The 13,241-nt window shown below is 39.5% G+C and overlaps 1 protein-coding gene across 1 annotated transcript in view; it reads left to right on the top strand.

Annotated features, from left to right (window-relative positions):
* Positions 1 to 13,241, top strand: part of ROBO1 (roundabout guidance receptor 1) — a 1,059,329-nt gene that overhangs the window by 651,528 nt on the left and 394,560 nt on the right. The gene's annotated exons all lie outside the window — the stretch shown is intronic.

A 13,241-nucleotide genomic window follows, 5' to 3' on the forward strand; every position in this document is an offset into this window, starting at 1 on the left:
GACAAACTTCACATGTCCACATCCTCCAAGATTTCCTTTTGAATTAACCCTGCAATCATGGAAACCACCACATCTACCATCCCACCAACATGTAAGAGAGCGAACAAAAAATATTACGTCCCTTCAAAAGGTGATGGAATTTCTAATCACACACTCAGACAAATTAATTGGTAATCGGTGAAGGATAACCCAGTGGTTTGAGCATTGGCCTGATAAACCAAGCACTGTGAGTTCAATCCTTGAGTGGGCCACTTAGAGATTTGGGGCAAAAATCAGTACTTGGTTCTACTAGTGAAGGCAGGGGGCTGGACTTGATGACCTTTCAAGGTCCCTTCCAGTTCTAGGAGAGAGATGTATCTCCATTATTATTATTTATTATAACTACCCCTTATGATAAAGAGTGGAAAAGACTGGACTTGGTCACAAGGCCTATTAACCAGCGACGCTACACTTCCAGATCAACAATTATGAAGTATTTATGGAGAAGTATGACCATACAAACTTTCAAAATTTCCGGCTTTATTGACTACATACCAAAGGACAAAAGAAAGCGATTTACATGTCTCCTTTCTGAGGGCCACCTCTTCGCTAGAACTATTTTCCAAGCCCCTTTGGACTTTGCTGTCACAGTGGCAAGGACCATCACCACTGCCATAGTTATGCTTTGGATCTCCTGGCTTTGTTTGCTGGGCTTCCCTATGGTAGAGCTGCAGTAGAAGACCTTCTGTTCGAGGGTCCAAAACTGTTTGCTGCCAAGACTGACAAGCTGCTCCATTCGTTGAAAGATTCAAGAGCCACACTCGGGTCTCTTTGCATCTATACGCCGGTAACAAAACATAAACATCGCAGCATCCTAGGCCTGGTCTACACTGGGGGGAGCACTCTAACTTACAGAACTTCAGCTACGTGAATAATGTAGCTGAAGTTGACGTACTTAGATCTGCTCACCGCAGTGTCTTCACTGTGGTGAGCTGACTGCTGCTCCTCCCCCATCGACTCTGCCTGCACCTCTTGTGGTGGTGGAGTACAGGAGTCAAAGGGAGAGTGCTTGGGGGTCGATTTATCGCGTCTAGCCTAGATGCGATAAAGCAATCACTGCCTGCCAATCCAGCGGGCTGTGTAGACATACCCCTAGACAGGCCCTGTACACACAGCAACCGAGACAATATAATAACCAGAGGCATAGACCGTGACCAACCGGAGGCGTAGACAGAGATCATCCAGATGCAGACCGTTATCCTCCCAACCTACCACATCCTCTAAACAGCAGAGTTGAAGTTTCGGTCGAGGGCTTGCCAGACCTCCCCCCTTTTGCTGCCAACACTACCTCCCACCAACCATCCCTTTACCAATTGTCTAATACTGTTCTATCCAAACTGGCGAACCATCACTTCCAACAGATGGGTACTGGAAATCATCAAGACTGTTTGTTTGACATCCAGTTCCTCTCCATCCCTCCTACCCACTCTCCCTCCCAGTCCCTCTTCAGGGACCTCTCTCACGATCCCTTCCTGAGACAGGAAGGGGAGCATCTCCTACAACTGGGTGTGCCAGAGCCAGTTCCAGTATAGCACAGAGGAAAGGGCTTCTATTCCCATTATTTTTTAACACTGAAAAAGGATGGAGACCTCGCTGCGATCTCAAGAAGCTAAACAAATTCATCATAACACAACTATTGAGGATGGTTATGCACTGGAACAACGTGATTGGTTTGCAGCCTGCAAGACACACATTTTCACATTACTAGCTCCTCAGTGGTTCCAGGGTGAGGAGTGTAGTGGGCCTTCTGCTGTTTAGCAGGATGTTTTTAACATCCTCAGAACAAGTTATGTACCTATATAAATGGAAGAGATTCCACATGTGGTGCCTACAGAAAAAAATCACCACTACCTGCACTATACCAATGGTCCTGGACTACATGCTCTACCTTAAGAAACTCAGCCTTTCAGTGAGTTCACTGTGGGTGCATCTAGCAGCTATTACAATATTCCAAGTGGATGGCGTTTCAGTCTTTGCTCATCCAGTTACCAAAAGATTCTTCGATGGAGTGCACAACTTCCACCCAGAACCCCAAGCCCCCCATGCTTTAGATCTCTCACAGCCACCCCATTTGAACCTCTGGCCACATGTTCTCTTTTACATCTTTCCATGAAGGTGGCCTTCCTAGTCACCATCATGTCTGTGAGATGCGTGGGAGAAATCAGTGCTCTTGTGGTTGGACCACCCTATACGGTTTTTCTCAAAAACAAGGTCACTCTCAGACCTCACCCCAAAGTTTTGCTTAAGGTCCCTTCTTCCTTCCACATCAATCGGCCTATCCATCTTTCCACGTTCTTCCCTAAATCTCATAAGGACAGGCAAGAAGCTATTTTCCCCACCCTGGATGTTAGAAGAGCACTAGCCTTTTATTTTGAATGGACCAAATCATTCAGGAAAACTCCTAAATTGTTCCTCTCCACCATGGACCACTCCAAAGGCAAACTCACCTCTAAGCAGAGACTTTCCAGTTAGATTTCAAATTGCATTCAGCTCTGTTACCAACATCATGATCTACAACCCCCATCTTGGGTTGGAACACACACCACAAGATCTGTAGCCACATTGGTTGCCTTCCTGCATGATGTGCTTATTACCGACATATGCAGCGCAGCTACTCGGTTATCTCCTCATATATTCATTCAACTCTACATCATTGATCATGTCTCATTCAGACCTACCTCCAGAGCCCCTCCTTTCTCCTGAGGGGCACTGCTCTACAGTCACCTAAAGTGAAGCACCCACAGAAACTCAGATCTCGAAGAACCTCAGTTACTGCACAAGATGAATAACCCTTTCTTCCTGGGAAGCAGCATACAAGGGGAGGAATACTCCCTCCATGGGATGCAGAGAGGATCTAATTTCTGTTCTACTAAGTTGAGGTGGAATATACGGGGTAATGGTGTTAACATAACCCCGTAATTGTCTAACATTAAACAGCGTTCAACAAGATCTGGGGTTAGGCCTATAAGAGACCTCAGCCTGCTTAATGCTGTGGCAAACACCATTTACAAATCTTTTTTAAACCTATTATTATAGGTATAGAAAAGAAGGAAAAACAGTATAAGTGTTTTGAAATGTCAAGTGTGGCTTTCATTTTAACAGCATCCCTTGTTCCCTTTCCCTTTAGCTGGAGACAGTTTTTAGAAGGGGAAGCCTCCATTTGACAGTCTCTTGGATGGTAATGACTGTCCTTTTGGGGAAAATGAGTTAGTTGAGATGGGCTAGAGCTTTTGTTGTTAGTCTGATGCTGTTTTATCCCAAGTGGTGTTTGAGATTCACCTGGATCTGGTACAGGTGGCAGTATCATCTGGGTCTGTCTGATCAATATATCTCTCAGGATCAAGATAATGAGAGCCCAGGGTCCTATGAAATGATTGGGAGTGGGGCAACCGTGATGGTGAAGCTCAATCCAGTGACCAGTTTTTCTTCATGGACCTACAATGGGAATGGTGAATGAAATAACCCATTCCTTTATAATTTTTCCCACCAATTAAGCCTAGTTTCCAACACACCAGTTTTGGTTAATTGATTTCAGTTCCATGGTTTTCTTGCTTACCAGGCATCATCTTAACCTAGTCCTTGAGTTATATCCATAGGCCTTTCTGTTAAGACTAGTTCAGTCTGTGTCCCTTTCATACCTTCTCCTATCAATAGTTATCGTGACATCTTATGCACTTCTAATACTTTTTTTTTCCATTGAGTTCACAATTAGAGTAAATTTGTAGGCCCAATTATTATAACACTCCCTGGTGTCAGGGCCAAAGAGGCTGCTCTTGCCCAAGTGTTACATGGAGAGTTCATGATGATCCACTTAACAGTGAATCTGTCACTCCTTCCCTCTCAAAGGAGTTGATCTCTGTGCTGCACAGGGGATTGGGCACCCTCTATCTCCTCCCTTTGCAGTGTGGAATAGCACTTGTTCTACTTTCAGGGAGTCCTCTGCACTTGCAAAGAAATAGCCTGGATTTGCGGCCAACCAACAGAGCATATATGTATAAACCAAAATTAAAAACAGCTATATTTCAAAACACATTTTTTAATAAGATTTTCTCTCTTCTTTGCCAAGACTGGAGTTCAAGCCTTCACAACTCTGTTTTCCCCTTTATAGTTGATGACATCATTAACACCCAAGGCTCTTTCTGGTTCTTGGTGATGTATAGTATCAACTAATTGTTGCAGGAAGAACACCAGACCTGAGGGGATGAATTCCAGGTTTTGGCAGGTAAAATTTGTTAATCTTTGAGAAACATTAGAAAACAATAACTGTAGTACATGTAATCTGGTGATATAGCTTGGGATCTCTGTCCTTCTCGTCTCCCACTCCCCCAGCATAGAATATTTCATATTCTACTTTGGATGTAGAACCTGAATTTTGTGCATGACACATCAGCTTTTTATAACGGTGGCATGATATATTCAATCACTCAATGTTTATATTGTATGTCTAAGCATTTTTTTAAACTTGGATATTTATTTCACGCATAGTATTATGAAATGGTTTTTATGAAGTGCTTCCATCCTTCCATCTCTTGGCACATATACATTATTTTTAAAACATTGAACATGTTGATTGATGAAATATCTCCCCCTCTCTCTGTCACTCATCCTGTTCAACCACAATAAATAACAATCCCCCTTGATTCAGACACCTAGGAGAAGAGAGAGGTCTTCAGTGTTCAGCACAAAGTGTATGTAAACAAGGAGAGAAGTCCATGCCAGAGTGTAATGCTTTCACTCAGAATACCCTGCTACCAGCCTTAGACCTTCATATCTATTGACAGCGAGAGCACCTCGGTTGATCAACACTTATGCCAGTAGATTAGGAGTCAAATCCTCTTGAGCAGCCAGGATCCAAACCACATAGGGCTTTTTTAGATCATTGTCAGAGCCTTGAATGGAACTGTGAAATCAAATACTGCACTGGCAACTAATTTGAGAAGTGGAGTTGTGTTAGCCCTTTGTCCATCACTGTGATAAGCAGGTTGTAACTACAAACTGCAGAATGGATTTTGGGGTAGTTCTGTCTACAGATAATTAAAGCATACATGAGCATGCCAAGGGCCCTAAGAAAAAATAGCAAGGAAATTGTTAGATTTGAGTACTTTTGTCCCTTGATGTCATCTAGCAGTTTAGGAGCAATTGGAGATTCTATGGTGATCCTTCTGGGCAGAAGATGTTGGAAATATTCTACTTTAAGAGAGGGGGTGTGCAGCATAAGGCACAGAGGTTTGGCATGATTCCCTCAACTAGCCGGTATCGCTTTAAACTTTTCTGGATTGACCCTCAGCCAACTCTCATATGTCCAACACCCTCACTTGACAACACATTGGTCGGGAGGTAAGGGTAGGGAGGAGGTAGAGAAGACGACGATCACATGGCTTAAAAAAATAGAGATGCATGTCTGTTGCATGCCGAGGGCATTGCAGCCCCAAGTTTTCAAGCCTTCTTGTCAGCTGCCTCACATATTTTATTGTACAAGAAGAATAACAGAATGTTAGCCCATGTGACAGCCCTTGGGTGGACAAGTAATTGCCACTACCATCACCGCCACCACACTATAGTATAGTATATAAGTGGAAATAATGAACCATTTGGGCTGATCTCGTTTACTCCCCCCCAGTTGAGCCGATGAAACCTTGTGTTTGTCGGTATTGAAAGCTGCTTACAGATTTTAAAAAAACAAAAACAGTGTGGATTACTGCCTATTGCCTATCCTATGGAAAAATCCATCAACCAAGAAGCATAGTGAATTGTGCCATATTAGAAGTAACATTTAATATTCTTGCAATACAAATAAATTACTGCAAATGCATTGCAAACTAGAATAACCCATTGCATAATATTACTAAAACGAAAGTCATAATTTATGACACACTTTGGACAGAAAACATGATTGTTAGCCTTTATTCAGTGTCCTTGTGTATCTAATCATATATCAACATCACCCAAGTTGTCCTGTTTCTATTCCTAAACACTGTTAACCCATAGTCGAAAAATATGTGTTGGATAATATGACATGTTACCTGGAGTTGTATGTAAATATACTGCAATAATGTGAAAACCCAGCAGCATAGTACCATAACTGTGATCTGTTTTTATGCTGTGGATTTAAAATCTCAAACGTATGTTTTTTAACTTTCGTGGTAAATAAGTAGCCATCAGTTCTGGAGTAATTTTGTATTCTCGAATGGTTGGTGGTGGTTGTGTTTTTACCAAAAAAAAAAAAAAAAAGACACAAAACATTGTTTTGTGGATAAAATGTTGCCTGCCAATGTAATTTGCAAAACACTCTTTAATAGCTATCAGAAGGAATTGTATAATCAATATTCTTTTGTAAGATGATGTTTTAATCTTGTAGCCTTTAGCTTTGACTCATCCAGCCCCTTTAGTCATAAATCTGAATTGGGGTTCTTTGGGATTGTTAAATGTTTTCATGAGTGAGCTTGATGGTGTTATGCTACAACTTGCTTAGCTAGCATTTTTGTGTATTGTAAAATCTGCATATCTCCCGCAAGATATTTGTCTTGTGTTCTGATTAGTTATATTTCCTTTTATCTAATTACTCAACTGCCTTTATATACAAGATCACTTACCTATAAAGCAGTTCACTGTTTTAAGTTCGTATGTATAAGATTCTTCATCTTACTATTAGCCTCTACAGTGGCATAATAAAGATCAAGTGTTCAGCTTCATAGATGTTAGGATATAATGTCCCGTAGACCTAAAGACTTATCCAAAATAAAGTCTGTGTTCTTAGAGGCAAATATATACTCTGGTCAAGATTTAAAAAAAATAAAGTGGTTACTTAGTTTTTCAGTTCTCAACTTTAGACACCTTACAGCAGCCTGACTTTCAAAAAGTCAAATCCTCACCTTCTGAAATTTTAGACCCCATTTTTGGTATTTTGAGTTGGGCACCCAAAACCTGAGCCACACAAAATCACTAATCATTTTTGAAAATTTTAGCCTCAGTGTTCAAAGTAAGATGGTATTCTTCAAATGGGCTTCCCAGTCTCAATTCCAGTTCTGGTCAGTGGGAGTTGTTGGAGCTCAGGTCATGGTGAACCTTTCTTCAAGTTTAAATGAAACCATGTAAATTGGCTTTATTAGTGTATGTGCATACATAGCCTATAACTGTTTTTTCTTATTTTTGGTATATATATCAGTTCTACTCTTTAGCACGTAGTTGTGTTCTGCTACTGCATGATTTCATGCCCCAGAAATAGGATAGTGCATCATCCCATCATAGGTCACTGGTAACATTACTCACATTAGACATCTCTGGTGGTATTTCTAGTCTTAGACATTTAATGTTCAGCTCCTGACTGCTCTGTTGTTGGTTAATCACTTCATCTTGAGCACAAATAGGCCCTAAATATGATATAGCAGGCCAAAGACCAGTGTATGAAGTGTGCCTGGTAGAAGGGGAGTATAATTGAGTTATTCCTATGTTTCAACAATCCCCGATGGCTTTATCAGCACTCAGAGCCATTTGGCAGCTGGCAGAAACTGCAACAGCCCTCTGTTGCTCTAGATTTATGCTGGGGGACTTGCCTGGCATCTAACTCATCCGGTATTTGGATCCTCAAATACTCCTCCTTCTTTAGCTGAGGATTGGGCATAACACTGTTGCTAATATCTCATGCTAAAGAATGGTTTATGGATGGGGAAATGACTGACATCTGTGAAGTGAGGGTTCAGAGTGCAGAAACAAGAAAGAAGAAAGAAAAGGCCAGTACAAGCAAGAGAAGACAAGTTATCCTACCTTTTGATACCAAAAGAAGACCTTCCACTAGGAAACAAACAAATAAACCTTCTACCATGGCGAAGTAGGAGTGACAGGAGAAGGACACATCATATGATCTAATGTAATGACTTGGTTCTACAGAAGAGTATCTTAAAAGAGACAACCGTGTGTCATCAGATGTTGATGGTAGTCTATGCATGTCTAGAAATGATGTTGCTGAAGGCCTTATGTAAGGAACCCTCAAAGATCTAGCCTATGAAATACATCATTCACGGCATATTGTTCTCTCTCACTCAGGACTGATTGTTATCTAGTAGGACTCGAACCTCTGGGCAGCTGCGGATACATCAGGGATCAATGGGCAATTTTATCAAGAGCATCTCCTGGTGACATAGTGTTGGTGTGAACAGCGTGAAACTTGCATCACTCCGGTGGACTTTGTTGCACCCCTGAGTGACCTAAAGTAGATCAACTTAAATGGTAGTGTAGACCTGCCCTAAGCCTTGGGTGGGGGCGCAGAATGAACAAATGAGATTAGAAGGATTAAATTGAAAACTGGGCTAGAAGCAAAGCCGAAAGGAGGAGAGGGTTGTTGCTCTTTGGCTTCTTTATAGACAAGAAGGAAAAAAGGTCTTTCCTATACCTTGATTTGAGAAGAGATATGACCACTACTTTTGTTCTTCTAAAGCAGTGTTTCTCAACGATCGATTTGTGGACCAGTGCTGATCCCTGAGATCTCTCTGACATGGGTTAGGAAGGCAGTAAGCCAGTCCTTGGTATTGGAAAAACTTGAGAAACACTACTCTAAAGTATAGAAACTGGAAAACAATCTTTCTGCAGATCTGAGCTTTAAACCTGCATTTTGTTTCTTCTAAAAATCAAGCAAAAGCAGCAACTTGAGCCTCAGAATAACAATTGATATACAGTAAGAAGTTTTATTTGCTTATGAGCATTTTTTAATTTAGAAAGACTTTAGAGAATAATCCTCTCTGTATGTCATGTTCACTTACAATTTTGAAGTAGTACCCTTTATTGTAATTGGTTAATGCCATCAAAGAATGGTTTGTTTTTTTTTCCAAGAAGGGAAAGTGAAATAGTTAAGGGTAAACTGAGGCAAGTGACTTGAGACACGTGGACTACTTCTAACTAATTTTGTCTCTTTATGTTTTGCTTCTGGTAGTTGGGCAGAAATGGCTGAGCTGAATATACAACTAGGATCTAAGAAATAATATTTCTTTCCAACTGCTCATAAGGGCCTTAGTTCCCTGGATGGATTATGGAGATGACATAAACACACTTTGTCTTTCTCCAAAACTTTTAGAGAAGGGAGTGGGGAAGCAAGTGAAATGTGTATGTTTTAATAATGTAATTTTTTAGAAAAATAAAAATCTAAATTGCTTATGACATTTATTGTTAAAAGTGCAGAGGAAGGCTTTCCAAGTAGCAAATCCAAAGGGGTAGAAGATATATCAGAACTGCCACCCTCAGGGATTTTGAGGGAAACCCTACACTCTTGAGGCTTATTCTTGCTGCCAAAACCTCAAGACAGAATTACAGCTTTAATATATGTATATTTTAGGAAGGGAGGTTTCTTAATAGGCTAGCTGAAAATCCCTCCTCTTCCTCCACTTCTTTTGTTGTGCTCTGCCTTCTGTTTTTTATCTACATTTCTGATCCATCAATCTATAAATGTGCGTAGTCTCCATGATCATGCTATGGAACACCTCATATGTTAATAGGTTTGCTCACAACACCCTGATGAGATGAGGAAATGAGGGAACCCAGGTACATAGTTTAAGCTCACACAGGAAATCTGGCAGAGTTTAGGAACAGGCAATGTGAGTCTCAGTCCACTGGATTATCACCAGTGAACAACATTGATATAGTATCAGAGGGGTAGCCGTGTTAGTCTAGATCTATAAAAAACGAGTCCTGTAGCACCTTAAAGGTAGACACCTTTGTTTTCCTTTTTCCTTTGCAGTCTTGTATGTTCTAAGTCTAACTGAGATGCAGACATGTTAATTTTGAGAGGTGGAGATGAGTTTCAGAAAACTCACTGTCAGTGTATGAGGTCGAAGACAATAACATTATTCATAAAAATCTGGCTTGATGTTGCACTTTGAAGCCTCATGTCAGCAGGATCAATATTCATGCCCCTACAAGGCAAGACCTGTTTGCCTTTTGTTTATCAATCCTACAGGAATACACATTACAAAGAAATGTTGCTTTCTTTTACACTGTAACTCAGTCTTACAATCTTAAAAAGAAGAAAGCAGCATGTCAACTACAAGCAACTGGGATTACACTAGATTTGATAATTTAGCCATTTCATCACAACTCCCAGATTGTTTTGACTCGTGTAAAACTGAATCTTGTTTTACTTATCTTACTCCAGCCAAATGAAAGGCCAGATCAATTCGATGAAGCCTTTTTTCTGCAATAAACTGAACATTTATACTGTGATTCTATAGCATTAGCTGCTTATATGGTTGTATGAAGGTGTTGGCACCAATAGCTGTGAACTGGCTCAGTGTACTGTGTTTGAGGGTTCTTACTCCACCTGAGTAAGTCACATAATGCAGACTAGTGTTGTCTGATATACTTGTTAAAACCTGTTGAAAGATAATTTAAAATAAGTTATTTTTAAAGCTATAATAAAGAAAGGAAAGAATAAAAATAGTGATACGCCTGTGAGAGTCTACTTTTGGTAGGGGGAGGGGGAAATAAACAACTTGTCCTTCTGAGGATTTTTTGGGAGGAGGCGGCAAACCCACAGCGTGTGAAATCCTGGTCCCAGTGAAGTCTGTGACTATACTCTGATTTCGTTGGGGCTAAATATCTCCATCTTTTTTTTTTTTTTAAATCAGATTGTGTATCGTGATACTGAGATACTTTACAATCTTAATGAATCTTCTCTTATGGAAGTCTTGAGGATTTCTTTAAAGTGTTCATATCTGAGTGCCTTTCAGCTTCACTTTTAATTGTTTGTCATTTGTTTCAGTGATGATTTTAGGTATTTTGTGGTCCTTTCCCGGTCATTTCTCTGTTCTCTCCCACCTTTCCCCACTGTTTTTGGTATTGGACCTCTTGTTTTGTTTTTTTGTTTGATGGATATACTTTCTAGATGATTTTTTTAAAATCTATTGTATTGAACAAATGCCCTTATTGCTTGTGGGTTGGGGAAGTATGTTGAAGAGATTTATTAAATAAAATTATGTTGATATTTTTTGCTTTGTATGTCCTATATCATGCTCCCTACATAGAGCAAATATAGTTAAAAATATTTGCTGTATCTGTAGTGCAGATTAGAACATTGAACTCTGGTCTGCTACAATGTTGCAGAGTAACAAAAGATTTGAAGGAAGACCTGGCATACATGCAAAAAGCTTACTGTAGATACTATTATTTAAATCAAGAAACTACTGCAAGTGTCTGCTTGCAAACTGTCAGACCTCAACAAATTATACAAGCACATATCAAAGTCTTGCATTCTTTTATTTTGTATTTATTCAAAACTTTGAAGTACAGCTATAGTTAAGCAGGTCTTTTCTATGTATGGCTTCTATAAAACTGCTGGGCTTCTGATCAATAGTATGTGCTATGGAATCAGTAATTTAATCTTAAAGAGACTTTAAATTCATTTATTTACATCTTTCATAAGTTGTAAATTGTATAGGTTTTCTTATTGTTTTCCCCTTTTTAAAACAAGTATTATTGAATAGTCTTGCTATTTCACTGCTGATTTAAGATGCTGATATGTGTTTTTCTTTAGGCTTTTAAGGGCTCAAGCTTAAGTGGTAGATCATTATTCTCTGCATCAAGAGTTGAAGGGTGATTAACTCTGTGTGCACCCAGTGTAATTTTAGAGGCTACAAATGTTGTTATAAGTCAGGTTAAGGTTTAAAGGTGAAAGTATAGTGAAGTTTGGCTGAATGACTTTTACAGCTTTGAGTTAATGTACACAAACAAAGAAACTCTTGTTTTCTATCTATTATATGTGTACTGAGCTCATGGCTTGTATGGTACATGGAGAAAAATGTGAAAATTGGTCAGTTGTGCAATCAAGTTCAAACTATATGCACTCTTAATTCAAACTGAAAGTCTCTTTAAATAAACTCAATTTAGATGTAGGCACTCGCTCTTCTAAATGGAATACCTATTGAAGTGATAATGGCTTTAAAGTATGTGGTATCTTACTTATAGCTTAACGTTTAGACATGAAGGCATTTTATATGTCCACATGTACCATTAAGTACATCTTGAAGAACCTATTGAGATAAAAAACAAGTTTTTACAATGCAGTAGACCTTCACCAGTGTTTTTAAACTTTCTTTCTAGATAGTTCTTCTAAAATTACATAGATATTTTTATTCTTTTGCCCTCAAGACTTTGATTTGATGTTGAATTTAAATATATGGAGAGAATAAACTCTGAGGGACAGAGTAGGTTTTAAGTGTACCTGAGTTTTGTGAGTGACAGTGAAATAGGATAGAAATAATCCTGATCCACCCCGCTTAAAGTCTGAGAGAGAAATGAGACTGTGAAAAAATCTCTTCATAGCCATTCATTTAACTGTTCTCTCTTCTAAACATCTGTAGAAGAATAAGATGGTGCTGGATATTTGTCTGCCTGACAATGATTTATCTTAGGTTTACTGTATATTATTGTTAAAAATTTCTTTTGTAGATGCTTGTGTTAGTGTGATTTCTCATTACTAATCCCAAGGAATTATTACATTGATTGAAACAATATAACCAAGAATGGTTATCAGTAACAGCCAAAATAAATAGTTTTCAGTTCTGGTAAATTATATTCGTAAAACATAGCGGCCCCATCTGACATTATTAAAGTGGTAAGGACGGGGACAGGGTGAGTAGGCTATGTTCTCTGAGGTCATGATGGAACTGAGGAGGTCAGGGTTTTGCACTTAGCCTTATGTAAACAATGTCATGCCCTAGTAGGTCTGAGAATTGGTTTAACAAGGATGACCTAATTTTTTGTGAATACAGATGCTTATTTTGTGTCAAAACTAAACCCAGGTCACAGTGTACATGTTTAACCAATTTATGGGGAGGAGCTAGGTATGGAATGGTAAAAGGAGCAAGGAATAAAATGCTGGAGCATTGAGCACAAACTGTCTGTTGAATACCTTTTGGCATCATATGTTTCTTCCCCTCCCCATATTAAACTATGAAAAACATGGTTTGTCTAGTGTATCCAGAGTAATCTAGACCTGTGTTTCTCAACCTTTTTGATACCACGGACCGGCCTGCTGCCTTCCTCAACTGTATCAGGGAGATTTCAGGGACCAATCTGGTCCACAGACCAGTCATTAAGGAACACTGGTCTAGACCATTAGGAGTAAAGAAATGCAAATACACGCAGGTGTCCTAACAGTCTTCCCTTCTGCATTGCGCAATTGTTCAGGCTTTCATATACTTTCCCACTTGTCCAAG

This window comes from Gopherus flavomarginatus, chromosome 1 (genome assembly GCF_025201925.1).
Source record: "Gopherus flavomarginatus isolate rGopFla2 chromosome 1, rGopFla2.mat.asm, whole genome shotgun sequence".
NCBI classification, from domain to species: domain Eukaryota; kingdom Metazoa; phylum Chordata; order Testudines; family Testudinidae; genus Gopherus; species Gopherus flavomarginatus.